This window comes from Danio rerio, chromosome 10 (genome assembly GCF_049306965.1).
Source record: "Danio rerio strain Tuebingen ecotype United States chromosome 10, GRCz12tu, whole genome shotgun sequence".
NCBI lineage: Eukaryota > Metazoa > Chordata > Actinopteri > Cypriniformes > Danionidae > Danio > Danio rerio.
The window spans coordinates 4,708,350-4,724,471 of NC_133185.1; the positions used below are offsets into that span (position 1 = coordinate 4,708,350).

At 37.9% G+C, this 16,122-nt stretch overlaps 1 long non-coding RNA gene across 2 annotated transcripts; it reads left to right on the top strand.

Annotated features, from left to right (window-relative positions):
• Positions 1–274: 274 nt before the first annotated feature.
• LOC103911707 (uncharacterized) lies at positions 275–13,558 on the top strand. 2 transcript variants are annotated; one of them, XR_012386084.1, is made up of 5 exons: positions 275–420; positions 502–643; positions 739–854; positions 2,814–2,880; positions 10,219–13,558. It is a non-coding gene; the product is annotated as an uncharacterized lncRNA (long non-coding RNA). The 2 variants fall into 2 exon arrangements; XR_012386083.1 differs by having other exon boundaries at positions 300–420; positions 499–643.
• The last annotated feature ends 2,564 nt before the right edge of the window (positions 13,559–16,122 follow it).

The following is a 16,122-nucleotide window of genomic DNA, read 5'->3' on the forward strand; positions in this document are numbered from 1 at the left end:
AATAAACAGTTATAAGCAGCAACAAAACTGATGACTAAGTAATCAACATGCATTAGTTAAATAAACAGCCTGTAAATTTTGAAAGCACATTTAAGACACATCAAGTGAATCTTGCAGTATTAGCGTACACTATTACAAGAAACGCTCTGCACTTCATGGAATGATTACACTAGAAATCTCTCCAGATACTTACACATATCCTCACAAGTGGTTACTGTTTGTATTTATGCCTGGTAAGTACCCAGGAGTGATGGTCTCTGTGGTATATTTCTCTGACACTGCATGCCCCATTTGCAGGTACACATGACTAGAATGAACTTGCTAACAAACACAAGGAAGAAATGACGACTTTGTCATTATTTATTGTCGCCTTTCTCCTTCTAGGATTCTCTTGCTCTTCACAGAGTGAGAGTTGTGTCGGTAAGTGTTCTAAGAGTGGGCTCACCCCAGACAGCTAGTCGATATTTCAGAAAGTTCATGTGTGTGTTGTGTCCTCAGCAGGTAACGTCAGTTTGTCGGTGTCTGTCAGCAGAAACTCGACTCTACTGGTTGACTGGAACAGCGGGAGCAAACAGACGACCCAATGTGCACTGCTCGTATCAACCGAAGGGAGACAAGAAATTCAGATACACCTTTTGCCAAGGTTACATCTCTTTATACAGCACTGTTTATGACATGGATTGTGGAAAATGTTTCAGAATTTTCAGCTCGTGATGGAGCATCTCTTCTATGTTTCAGGTCTGGATCTCTCGTATTGGAAAACATGACAGACAATTTTAAACACTCCTTCTTATGCACGTGTTTTGAACAGTCTCTGGGACTCTTGTGCTCCAAGAACATAAGCTTTGTTATGGGTATTTATTGATTTATTTATTATGACTAAATTACATTTTAAAAACATTGATCTGCGCATATTGTACATGCGTATTTGAATGATGATAAAAATATATTCTGATTTTAAAAAATAGAAATGCATGGTACTTTTTGGCCAAATATTATAATAATCACCCACTGGCCACTTTATTAGGTACACCTGCTTGTACCAATTAGGACCAACTGCTTGTTAACGCAAATTTCTAATCAGCAACTCAATGCACGTAGACATGTAGACATGGTCAAGATGATCTGCTGCCGTTCAAACTGAGCATCAGAATGGGGAAGAAGTGTGATTTAAGTGACTTTGACTGTGGCATGTTTGTTGGTGCCAGACCGGCTGGTCTGAGTATTTCAGAAACTGCTGATCTACTGGGATTTTCACGCACAATCATCTCTAGGGTTTACAGAGAATGGTCTGGAAAAGAAAATATCCAGTGAGCGGCAGTTCTGTAGGCGCAAATGCCTTGATGCCAGAGGTCACAGGAGAATGGCCAGACTTGTTCCAGTTGATAGAAAGGCAAGAGTAACTCAAATAAACACTCGCTACAACCGAGGTGAGCAGGAGAGCATCTCTGAACGCACAACACGTTTAACCTTGAGGAAGATGGGCTACAGCTGCAGAAGACCACACCGGGTGCCACTCCTGTCAGCTAAGAACAGGAAACTGAGGCTACAATTTGCAGAGTCTCATCAAAATCGGACAGCAGATTTGAAAAACGTTGCCTGGTCTGATGAGTCTTGATATCTGGTGTGACATTCGGATGGTAGGGTCAGAATTTGTCGTCAACATCATGAAAGCATGGATCCATCCTGCCTTGTATCAATGGTTCAGGCTGTTGGTGGTGGTTTAATGGTGTGGGGGATATTTTCTTGGCACAGCTTGGGCTTATTAGTGTTAATTGAGCATCGTGAACTGTAGTCAAATGGCCTCCACAGTCACCAGAGCTCAATCCCATAGCACCTTTGGAATGAGGTGGAACAGTAGATTCACATAATGTATGTGCAGCCAAAAAACCTGTGATGCTATCATGTGAATGTGGGCCAAAATCTCTGAGGACTATTTCCAGTAGCTTTTTGGATCTAAGCCACAAAGTCAGTTCTGAGGGCAAAAGGGGGTCCAACCCGGTACTAGTAAGGTGTACCTAATAAAGTGGCCAATAAGTGTATATAATATAATATAATATAATATAATATAATATAATATAATATAATATAATATAATATAATATAATATAATATAATATAATATTATATTATACATATTTTCAGTAACTGAGCTTTATCGGCAGGTATTTTTACACATACAAGGAATTCGTTTTTCTGACAGAAGCACCCACAGTGTAAACAAATAACAGTGACACGACAACACAGATAAAGGATTTAAAAATCAGTAAATAGAAAATAGAACTCAACAAATATATGCACAGGTATATTTTCTGAAAATTGAAATGCAAACTATGTCATTAAATAAATGGAAATATGTCTAGAAATAGTGTTGTTGTTGTGCTATTTATAAATAATATAATTCATTGATTCATTTAATTTTCGGCTTAGTCCCTTCATTAATCTGGTGTCGCCACAACGGAATGAACAACCTAAATTATATAATATTTAATCAATATATATATATATATATATATATATATATATATATATATATATATATATATATATATATATATATGTAACTGATTTCCTAGAGATGGGTTGCAGCTAGAAGGGCATCCGCTCAGTAAAAACATGCTAGATAAGTTGACGACCCCGAATTAATAAAGAGACTAAGCCGCAAAGAAAATGAATGAATGAATATATGTAACTAAATTAGAGATGTGCACATTTACCGATACATTAATGGTAAAATCAGTGTTATCTTTGTTTTTCAATGTTATTCTATTCATTTATACTTAGTATAACGTTCATGTATCCTCTTTTTGCAGGCATCGATTCCGCGCCAGCTCTGGTTGTGATGTCAGGTACTCAAAGCTCTGCTAGTTCCACCAGCACGTAAGTCTATCATTTTTTAGTTCCTTCTGATTCTGTTTTTTGTTATTATTTTTATTTTTTGAACAATTATAGATGCATTACAGAAACAATGCTAGTTGTCCCAGGAGTTTACTAAAAGACCACTAGAGGGCATCAAGACACAAGACACCAAACAGAATTTGAGTAGATTCAGACAGAGGTTATGGTAGCTCTCTCTCTCTCTCTCTCTCTCTCTCTCTCTCTCTCTCTCTCTCTCTCTCTCTATATATATATATATATATATATATATATATATATATATATATATATATATATATATAACTAAATTTTAGAGGGAATTTATTTTTGTTATAAAGTATATACATGTATAATAATAATATATTTAACCTTTAGGTCAATCATCACCTAATGGAAGGTGAAGTCAAGTGTGTGACATTGATGATGCATTATTAAACACAGAATGCAAATTGACTGTATTCTTGGAATTCCCAGATGACCTGCTCACTTAATTTGCCTGAATGTCCAGCACAAACAGAGCACTTTGTGTGGAAAACTATGATAAAAGCTCTATCATCTCATTCAATCCAGCTTGATATACTACACTCACCGGCCATTTGATTAGGGACACATTTTGCCTACAAAACTGCCTTAATCCTTCGTGGCATAGATTCAACAAGGTACTGGAATTATTCCTGAGAGATTTTGGTCCATATTGACATAATAGCATCACACAGTTGCTGCAGATTTGTCAGTGTATGATGCGAATATCCCATTCCACCACATCACAAAGGTGCTTCATTAGATTGAGATCTGGTGACTGCGGAGGCCATTGGAGTACAGTGAACTCATTGTCATGTTTAAGAAACCAGTCTGAGATTATTTGCGCTTTATGACATGGCTCGTTATCCTGCTGTAAGTAGCTGTCAGAAGATGGGTACACTGTGGTCATAAAGGGATGGACATGCTCAGCAACAATGCCCAGGAAGGCTGTGGCGTTGACATGATGCTCAATTGGTACTGATGGACCCAAAGTGTGCCAAAAAAATATCCCTCACATCATTACACCACCACCATCATCCAAAACTGTTGATACAAGGCAAGAAGGATCCATGCTTTTATGACTCCATCCTAATGTTGGCTTGAACTGCAGCAGATCTTCTTGACCATGTGGTTGGCTGATTAGAAATTTTCCTTAACAAACAGTTGGACAGGTGTACCTAATAAAGTGGCCGGTGAGTGTATATTTAAAATGACACATTTTTTTAAACCCAGTCAACAAAGGTGTTGTATCTCTATGAAGCTTCTCCATGAAGGAGTCTGCAGAATTTCTCCTGAAGTGGAATTACTGGCAGTCTGAGTTTATCCTTTAGGAAATAGAGGAACTAATCACAGTGACTGCGTCAGAACGTTTTCCCAACAGAAATCTCTGTTTCTATGTTTCACACCCGGGAAAAGTGTCATCCTCTGCGTCAGAGTGTTTGTAAGCTCTCCTATTTGTTTCAAGATTGTAAGTTTACATCAAAGAGTGCTTATCTAGTCATTCTGCGGGTTGTAAACAAAATATGGCTCAGTCATGGGCCTTCTCTAAATGTTTAGAAAAGACTTATGGGTTATTACCGTTTATCTAAACAGGAAAGAATCACCCACGCTAGCCTGACTGGATCTTTCATATACACACTGCATTGTTTATGTTTCATACTCTGCCTTGTTTTTCAGGAAAATATCACAGTTCATTTTCTTGTCGGCTTAGTCCCTTTATTAATCCGGGGTCGCCACAGCGGAATGAACCGCCAATTTATCCAGCAAGTTTTTACGCAGCGGATGCCCTTCCAGCCGCAACCCATCTCTGGGAAACATCCACACTCACACTCATACACTACAGACAATTTGGCCTACCCAATTCACCTGTATCGCATGTCTTTGGACTGTGGGGGAAACCGGAGCACCCGGAGGAAACCCACACGAACGCAGGGAGAACATTCAAACTCCACACAGAAACGCCAACTGAACCAAGGCTCGAACCAGCAACCTTCTTGCTGTGAGGCAACAGCACTACCTACTGCGCCACTGATTCGCCTAAGTTATCACAATGTAGATACATTATTCTGCAAAGCAAAACACATTAAATGTAAGTTTTCTGGAGGAAATATCAAAATAAGTTAATGTCCAAAACAGATAAATATCGAAGAAAAGTTTACCTTGTTTTCAGATTTATGAATTTTTTTTTTGCTTAATTTAATAGTAAGCGTCCTTAATTTGATAGATTTGTTTTAATTGGATATTTTTATCTAAAGAAAATAAGACTTCCTTAAGCATTTTTGTTTTTATTATATTTCAGATTAAACCCTATTCAATGGGTCTGCGCATGCAAACCAGCGGTTAACAATGTCATCATGTAGAATAGGAAATTTGCCTACAGGCTTTTCATTTCAGTCAGCCAGCCTCAGCGCTTCCAGTGAACTGTCTTTCCATTTGGCACATTTAAGGTCTGATTTCTTTACAAATCTGTAATCTTCACCCTCTGATAGATATATGCTAGAATGTGGGTCTCAGACCAAACAAGAAGCACTGCATTAAAATCCATTTCCCCCACTAGGGGCCCTATCGTACACCCGGCGCAATGTGGCGCAAGGCGTGACGCAACTGTTATTTGCTAGTTTCAGATCAGCGCAAGAGTCGTTTTGACATTTTGCGCCAAGCTGTTTAAATAGCAAATGCATTTGCGCTTATATGTGCGCCCATAGGCGTTCTGGTCTAAAAAAAGCAAGCGTGTTTTGGCGCATTGCTATTTTGAGAAACTGTAATAGTCTGTTCTTTAGACCAGAACTGGTTTAAAAAGTCCGACGCACAGGGCCGGCCCAAGGCATAGGCAGTATAGGCTAATGCTAAGAGCGCTGTACATCCAGGGGGGCGCCAGAAATGAATGCGGTTAAGTTGGTTTTGTTTTCAATATTCCTGATACGTTCAGTGATAGACTGAAATAACTCAAAAACCTCTTACCCTAAAAAGATCTAAAGTGTGTTTCCTACAAAAAGGCAAAGCTGGTTGTGTTTCACAGCTGTATTTTTCTTTTTTTTTTTTGCTCAACATTATGACCACTGCTCCATTTAAGCCCTCGCCAATATGCGTTCAGAGAGCTCGCACCGAGCGGAGGTCTTAGTAAGGGACCGTCGGGAAAGTGCTTCCTTTTTTTCGGGCTTCGTCTTGCGTGTTTTACTTTAAACACAACTAATTTTCTCTTAAATGAGCACAAACAGTGACTAAATTAGTCGAATGCTTCATTATAGATCTGTGCATTCTTACATTAACACCTCTGTTATCAAGCAAATCACAATGAGAGATTCACTAGCTGCTCTTCACTAAATAATTATAGTAACTTTAATCAATATGCAAATACAATTAAAAGTGAAGTAGATTTTATAGCTTTATTTAGTTTCTGTATAGGCCATTGTTTTTAATAAGCTAAACCTTTTATTTTTTTGTCAATATTTTCTAACGTTTGCTATGTATTCTATCATTTGAAGCTATTTGTTGTCCCATATTTTTTACATCCAACGTTGGACAGATTGCTAATCAATAAATAGCTATAGTGCTATCTGTTAGTTTTGACGTCAGCTGATGTTATGGAAAGACAGATGTTATGGAAAATGGTAATAGTAATGTAACTACCCCCATCATTCCTTCCTCAAGCAAATGCGTAAATATTAAATCTGTTCAGCATTAATGTTAATTGCATTGGCATATTTATCTGATGTTTTCCCAGCTTGTAGTAGTCGATCGAAAAGCGATTTAGTTTCTTATGACTATACAGTGGAATTTACTGCAATGTGACAGGGCGCCACCTGAAATATTGCCTAGGGTGCCAAATTGCTTAGGGCCGGGCCTGCTGGCGCAGAGTGCGCCTCGCTTACACACTGCTTAATATACACAAGATGTATTGCAATACACAAATATCTTTACATATGAAAAATAATTTAAATATTAAGAATATAGGATATAATAAGGATATATATATATATATATATATATATATATATATATATATATATATATATATATATATATATAAATGATTAAAATATTACAAAAAAATATTATTTTCCAACCTACATAAATTTAAAAACCACGGCCTTGAATCCTTCTTCATCTTGAAAGGTTTTTTCAGTTCATTAAATTTGCTTTGGTATAATGTTATTATTATTAGCAGTATTATTTATTATCTGCATAATTATATTTGTTTTATTAAAAACAAGCTTAGATTTGTCCACCTGTCAGGTTTTAGACCATATGGGGCACAGCATGTGTATTTGGATATAACTCAGGTTTTTAAACACACTTCGTTATTATTGTTCATTTATTCATTTGCTGGAAATTAGAACTAAATTTAGAAATTTGAAACAATCTTTGCGCTTAACAAATGAAATTAATTATTTATTGGCTAATTGATGTCTGTGCGTACAAGATTTCCCTATCCACGAGAGCGAAAGTAGATTATGAGATGCCTTATCTCTCATTCTTGCGCTGTAGATGCTCTGTTTAACTGTTTGCTAGTGAAATGCTCAGTTTTTCCACTTACACTTACTTTACGTCATGTAAATAGCAAATGGGCTCTTAAAGGGAATGGGAGATTAGACTCTGATTGGTTTATTCTTAAAACACACCTATAACTCATAAGGAAAATAAACTCAACCCTTTTAGCCTATGCGCCACGGCGCAAAGCAGATTTTCCTGTCCTTAAAATAGCAAAAGTGGATTCTGACACGCCCTGAATGCGTTTGCGCCCTGCGCTTTCCGCATGGACCGTCAAAATAGAGCCCTATGTCTTTAAAATACAACAGTTTATTTTAGCCCAGTATTATCAATGGAAAATGGTAAAACAATTGATTGGCTGTTGGTGTTCAAGTATTTTTAGAACAGGAAATAAAACCATGAACTGCACAGATATTTAAAACATAGAAGAACCGTTCAAAAGAAGTCAGAAACTTCCCCAAAGCATATCCTGGAAAGCAGGGTCGAATATTATACTAACAACAAGACTCTGACACAATAAGAGAGCATCTGTGTTTAGACATGTTGGTGTGTATTCAAATACAGATGATGTATAAAACTCAACAAGCTTCCCAAAATAACCTCGTGACCCATGGTGCCAGTTCATCTTCTGTGGATAACACCTGCCGCTGTCTCATGGTTTATACACAGGCCTTGTCCCCTAACAGCTGGCTGTTTACCCTTAGAGGGAGGGATCAGAGTTTAGCGTTTGATGTTTAATAGAGGCTGTGTTTGTTTATGAAGCTAGCATGTCATGATTGGCTTTGTAGAGGCAGAACTGAAAGATGTCAAGTCAAACAAGGAGAGTTTACAGAAACCAAGCTGTTTGTATAAGTGAAGCTATTAGTAGTCTGATGGCCTTGATGGCATTTTAGGGCTTTGTATACACAAATAAATACAACTATAACCATGACCATATTGAGATCCACACACATGCTAAAAAGTTTAACATAAGCAAGTACAGTACTGAGGTAGGCAGCGCAGTGGCGCAGTAGGTAGTGCTGTCACCTCACAGCAAGAAAGTTGCTGGTTCGAGCCTCGGCTGGGTCAGTTGGCGCTTCTGTGTGGAGTTTGCAAGTTCTCCCTGCGTTCGCTTGGGTTTTCTCCGGGTGCTCCGGTTTTCCCCACAGTCCAAAGTCATGCAGTACAGGTGAATTGAGTAGGCTAAATTGTCCATAGTGAATGAGTGTGTGTGGATGTTTCCCAGAGATGGGTTGTGGCTGGAAGGGCATCCACTACGTAAAACTTGCTGGATAAATTGGCAATGGGTTCCACTGTGCAACCCCGGATTAATAATAGGACTAAGCCGAAAAGAAAATAGATGAGTACTGAGGTAGAACCACTTTTAGACACGTCAGTTTGCCTATAGGCAGAACAGGAGCACTGAGGATGCCGCTCTTACAGGGTTTCCGCTGCCTCTTAAAAAGTCCTGATTTTACTGTTCTAGGTCGTAAATATTTTTGCACGGGTCTTATTTTTCCGATGTCCATGTAACGCTACATCTAATGCTCATTTAAGTAATTTTTTGTTGTTGTTGCTTGGTTTTTGTGGTGTTGTAGTTCTTAATTTGATCAGATGTGCTCCAACATTAGGCACATTCAAATCAAGACTGAAAACACATCTGTTTAGCTGTGCCTTTACTGAATGAGCACTGTGCTGCGTCCGACAGATTGCACTATCATGTTTTTCTCTTCTTCTTCATTCTTTTATATCACATTTTACCTGTTTTTATGTTTTGTTTTGTTTTTACGCATTTTTATTATTTGTTTTTATTTTTATTTTACTTGTTTCTTTAATTCTTGTTTATGTAAAGCACTTTGAATTGCCATTGTGTATGAAATGTGCTATATAAATAAACTTGCCTTGCCTTGCCTTAATTTCACTAGTCCACATGTAATTTGCGGTATTACAACTACAAATGAAACATGCAACATGCAACAGCCAATCAGCTTTCTGTTATTGAACTCAGTGCGCGTGGCACATGTGACATCATGGCAGAGTGTGCGGAGGTTCGCTTTGGGTGTGCGCGATAATGATTTCGGCTGGCGGAGCGCACACAATTTTTTGAGGTTTGAGCGAGTGATTATATAGAGAACCAGATGAGCAATAATTCTTAGCTAGAAATTGCAACAGCCGTCGAAAAGGAAGAAAGTTTTTGTTAATAATAATAATAATAATAATAATAATAATAACAATAATAAATAAATAAATAATTTACATTTAAGATCCTAAAAGTACCAACCTCACAGTTTCATATGTACAGTTAAAGTCAGAATTATTAGCCTCCCTTAGATTTTTTCCCAAATTATGTTTAACAGTGCACGGAAATTTTCACAGTGTGTCTGATAATATTTTTTTCTTCTGGAGAAAGTCTTATTTGTTTTATGTCAGCTCGAATAAAAGCAGTTTTAAATTTTTTAAAACCATTTTAAGGACAAAATCTTAGCCCCTTTAAGCTAATTTATTCCAATAGTCTAAAGAACAAACCGTTATACCCTAACCTACCTAGTTAACCTAATTAACCTAGTTAAGCCTTTAAATGTCACTTTAAGCTGTATAGAAGTGTCTTGAAAAATATCTAGTCAAATATTATTTTACTGTCATCATGGCAAAGATAAATAAATCAGTTATTACAGATGAGTTAATAAAACTGTTATGTTTAGAAATATGTTGAAAAAAATAGGGGGCAAATAAATCCGGGAGGCTAATAATTCTGGCTTCAACTGTACATCAGTATAAACAGTTGACCTATTGTTTACCCAAAAATATTCAAATAAAATATAAATACTGTTATTTTTGTGTGTTTTACAGGAAATGGTTGAGCAGTGGTGTGTTTGGAACAACTTTAACAACCTGTGTCATTCTTCTTATCTACATTATTTACAGAAGATGGACAAGGAATGGCGTCTTTCGACTATATCTTAGATAGAGATGGACATGGAAATTTAGAAGTTTGCAAAAAATGAAAATGAAATGTATAATTGACGTTTAGTTTAATCTCAAGTATCTTAATTAACTAAACATGATCAACCACCAAGTTTAATGAGATGTGATGAATAATGAAGATTGATGATTTTTTGGCTAGTAAAGAATTTGAGGAAACAAAAATATTTGAAATGGAAAACTTCAGCTGTAAATATAACAGTATTAGACACAGATAAAACAATTGACTATGATTACTTTTGCAGCATTTGTTATTATTTTTAACACCATTTAAAAACACAACTGTTCACCATACATCTTAGCTCAAGCTCATTGAGTAAAGGATAAATTAAAGGAAAGGAAAATTGACAATATGAATAACCACCAAAAACAGTTGTACAGATTTTATTACAGCTAAGAAACCATTGTTTATTATTGTTTTATGATTATTGTTTCATTTAGTTTTTAAATCAGATTATTTCATTGATTTGTTCATTTGTGAATTTGGATGTAAACTTTGTTATCAATAGAAACCGCATTGCATTTCTGTTTAAATCTGTGTCAATTTCATAGAAAACACAATGAACATTCAGGCACTGTTTAAAACACTATAGACTTCATAAAGAGTAAAAGCACTGGTTTGATATCTTAGCTTCTTCTGAAGCATTGAAATAAGATTCTTTTTAGCTCTCTTACCTCTGAAAGCTGCTTCAATCGATTCATTTGTTCTGTATTGCCACACATCTGACACTACTGGCCTTTAAAATCACAGAAATGTGTGTGTTAATACATCAGACCTGTCAGCCAGTCAGACCTTTTTTTACCTGATAACCATTTGTCATGGTCAAGTTGGATGAGACATCTGTAAATTGTGACCAATATGCATGTATTTACATTGATATGATGCACATTCGATTGATAAGTTATTTTATTTCACCAAAACTACGCACATTTTATACAGTGAAAACAAAAATTAAGCTTCATCAGTAGTTAGAACTATTCAGTTTTGCGAAACAGTTGTATTATTGCCACATCAGCATCAGCTCCTCAAAACAAAGACGGAATTATGATGACGGGATTTTTTTTTTTTTTTTGGGAAACCATGTGATAACAGTGCCACTCCCATCTGCCGGTAGAAACAGGTACTGCTGAATAGCTGACTATTTAATTACATGACACAAACGCTGCGATAAGTGCAGTGGCGTAGCGGACGGGCCCGCAGTCGTCACGATTTTCAATAATTGTAAATCCGGCAACCGCAATAATCAAACTCTTGGCAACAACTGTGGTTGAAACCAAAGTTCACAGGTCTGTGTTCTCTGAACACCTCTCAAGCGGTGGACTACTTCATTCTGATTGCTTGCCGCCGAACCGTGTCATAGCTCATACCATAAAGTTGACTTGATTTCAACTCGACGCTCACACCGGAGAAGACGCGCTGCGCTGTTTCTCGCCGCCGGTTCTCATTGAAAATAAATGACTTCTGGCTACTTTGACACTCTCGCCGCTTTCGGTTTATGATCGCTCCTCAGTTTGTGAAGGCTTCCCCACGTTGTTGCTCCACCCCGCCTCCAGGGCCGGCGTGTCCATAGAGGCAACCTAGGCGGCTGCTTCACCTCCTTCACCACCCGTGTCCTTAGATATATTCGTGCATAGGCGACAGAATAGAGAGGGCGGCGTCAGTGACACCTCAATCAGCCCCCGCGTGTCCTCAGTTATATCCGCCTATAGGGCGGCAGAATAGAGGTCCACGACACCCGCGCGTCCTCAGTTATATCTGCCCATAGGGCGGCAGAATAGAGGTTCACGACACCCGCGCGTCCTCAGTTATATCTGCGCATAGGGCAGCAGAATAGAGGGGGCAGCGTCCGCCACACCTCCCTCCCTCCCTCAGCACCCGCGCTTCCTCAGTTATATCTGCGCATAGGGCAGCGTCCGCGACACCTCCCTCCCTCAGCACCCGCGCGTCCTCAGTTATATCCGTGCATAGGGCAGCGTCCGCCACACCTCCCTCAGCACCCGCGCATCCTCAGTTATATCCGTGCATAGGGCAGCGTCTGCAACACCTCCCTCCCTCCCTCAGCACCCGCGCATCCTCAGTTATATCCGCGCATAGGGCAGCGTCCACAACACCTCCCTCCCTCAGCACCCGCGCGTTCTCATTAAAATCCACGCATAGGGCGGCAGAATAATGGTCCGCGACACCTCACTTCATAACCAGTCACTTTCGTTTTCACATTGGGGTTGAGGGCAGCGTGATCGTCCTCTGCCTAGAGCGGCAGTTCAGCTTGATCCGGCCCTGCCCGCCTCCCTTCCCCGCTCCTAAATTTGTGATCGTGACCCCGACCCCACCCACCCATCATCAGGGGGCCCTGTCAGTGATCTCTGCAGGTGGGCCTCTGCATTTTGCGCTATGCCACTGGTTAAGTGGAGCGCGTAATGCATGTACTAATTTTAAGGACTTTGATAACAAAATAAATGTTATACAACCTATTTTTAGTTAAGTGCAACATATTCCAAAAGATCAGGGGCTTTTGACAATACATCAGGGGCATAAGCCCCCAAAGCCCCTCCCCACGCCACTGGTAAATGCAGTACCTTTCACATCAGGCCCGTGCAGAGACCGTCCGAAGGGCATGTGCAGGATAATTTTTTGAAGAGCGGGGTGGGGGTGGGGGGGGGGGGGGTGTTGCGCACGTACTGAAGAGCGGTGTTGTCGCGCGCGTTCTGATCAACTGTGTTGTCGTGCGCGTACTCAAGAGCGGTGTTGTCGCGCGCCTACTGAAGAGCGGGACCGAGGGTGTGCCGCGTCGCGGGGGCACTTTTGATCATTTTGGAAGGGCACTTTTTATCCAAGACTAAAAAGGGCATGTGCACTGCACAGGTTGAGCCCTATGTGTGCACGTGCCTGTTTCACATTGACCTAAAGCAACTTACACATGTGTTTGATTTCACCACTAAATGGCAAGAGTTAGTTTTTGCTGCAGTAGAAAGCAAAGCTTGGGTTAGTGGTGTATGAATAACAAATGCTGCTAAACTCTCATTAGCCTATAATGTAGCAGACTGGACATCAGACGAAGCATGACAATTAATTTACAGCAACAATGAGTTTATAATGTGATCATAACGTCTGTACATTCACACGGTACTATTGCTGGAACCGTTTATTTACTTTGGATGTGCTCAGTGTGCTAAAAGTTGATATTCGTTTAAATGAACAAAACCATACAAATAAAAAAATGACAATATTAATTATTATATTATTAATCAAAAGGAAATAGCTGTTTAAAAGGCTTAATATACACTCATCAACCACTTTATTAGGTACACATGGTGATTAATGACTGATTAATGTTAGCTCCACATTTAACTATCAGGCACATTTTTTTAAAATTAATAACATGAAATGAATAATAATAAAAAAATTAATATTATAATTTAATAATGCATGCCAAATGTAAAAAAAAAAAAAAAAAACCCTCTGCATTTCGAGATGAGCCCCTGGTCTAATGAGAAACCCCTTCTCAAAGACTTATTTTTAGTCATTATTTGGGTAGCACACATATTCTGAATGCCTTCGGCAGAATTCAAATGGCCGATTTTAACCTAGATTAAAGTAGATTAATTCCAAGATTACAGTGAGATTAATCTATTAAAACAATTCATCTATGCCCTCTTATTATATAGATAGATAGATAGATAGATAGATAGATAGATAGACAGACAGACAGACAGACAGACAGACAGACAGACAGACAGACAGACAGATATATAGATATAGATAGATAAATAGACAGACAGGCAGACAGACAGACAGACAGACAGACAGACAGACAGACAGACAGACAGACAGACAGATAGATAGATAGATAGATAGATAGATAGATAGATAGATAGATAGATAGATAGATAGATAGATAGATAGATAGACCCAATCCCCAACTGATGTTTAACAGAGCAAGGAAATTTTCACAGTATGTCTGATAATAATTTTTCTTCTGAAGAAAGTCTTATTTGTTTGATTTCGGCTAGAATAAAAGCAGTTTTTAATTTTTTAAACACCATTTTAGGGACAAAATTATTAGCCCCTTTAGGCTATTTTTTTCTCGATAGTCTACAGAACAAGCTACTGTTATACTATAACTTGCCTAATTACGCTAACCTGCATAGTTACCCTAATTAACCTAGTTAAGCCTTTAAATGTCACTTTAAGCTGTATAGCAGTCTTAAAAATATCTATTAAAATATTATTTACTGTCATCATGGCAAAGATAAAAGAAATCAGCTATTAGAAATGAGTTATTAAAACTATTATGTTCATAAATGTGTAGAAAAAAATCTGCTCTCTGTTTAACAGAAATTGGGGAAAAAAATAAACAAGCTGTCTAATAATTCTAGGGGGCTAATAATTCTGACTTCAACTGTGTATGTATGTATATATATATATATATATATATATATATATATATATATATATATATATATACGAAAATGAAAGCTCAATGTTTTTTGTTTTTCTCTTGAGGTCTGAGGTTCTCCACATTAAGCAGGCCATTTCTAATAATTGTAATAAATTGCAGTGGTTCAATCTTGATGATGAGAATGACTTTGATGTGATTAGCAGCCAGGGTGAAGGTCAGTGTAGATGGTTGGCATAGGAACACAAACATGTTAAGTCGCACTTCTCCCTATCTTTCCCTCTCACTCATGCCCCAGTTGTTCAGAGATGTCGCACTGAACCAAGCAGAATCGAAAACCAATCTACACTTAATCTTATCAAGAGTACAGCTGCAGACATTTGTCCACGTCCAGAGATTTAGAATTGTACACCTAATCTTTTGCAGGCGAAACAATTACACTCAACTTTCTCAAAAAAAAAAAAAAAAAAAACATAAAAACAACACACACACACACACGCACACGCACACACACTAAATAATTATCCCTGTCGACTCTATTAAACAAAATGTGTTCATATTACATTAAATGCCACAAAATTAAAATGTTCTCCAAATGTTTTTTTTTCCAAAATGTACAAGTTTTTTCTTCTGTTGAAAACAAAAGGAATTATTTTCAGTTGAATAAAATTGGTAACCAGACAGCTGAGTTAAGCCTTTTTCATAGTAGCAAAATACCATATTATGGAAGCCAATATCTACCATAAAACGTCTAACAACTTGACTATTCCACTGCATCAAATTTCATGAGCACAGTTCCCCTGACATAATATATATATATATATATATATATATATATATATATATATATATATATATATATATGTGCTCATTTTTATAATTGGTGAACAACCTTTATTGATTTAAAGGATTCTGGAAATTCTTGCTGTTTTACCATTGTCGGCCAAATAGCTGCCTCTGGGATCTGTTTACTACTCCAGCCTGATCTCACGAAATAACGTAAGTATTTTACGTTTTGCCAGTTTAGTGGCTAATTCGTACGAGTTGGTACGAGTTCCGTCGTACGAAATGGTACGATTTTAAAAAGGAGGCGTGGCACCTAACCCCACCCCTAACCCCAACCATCATTGGGTGATTAGCAAATCGTACTAAATTGTATGAATTAGATTGTACGAATTCATACGAATTAGCCACTAAATCAAAAAGTTACGAATTGCCGTGAGATTGTGTTGTACTACTCACAGTGTACTCGATATATCCCCATGTTCGTGTTGATCCAGCGCTTCAGACAATAGTTTGAAATTCCTTCAAACTATTGTGAGAAGCTTGTGAAAGGATACCCAAAACATTTGACCAAAATTATGCAATTTGAAAG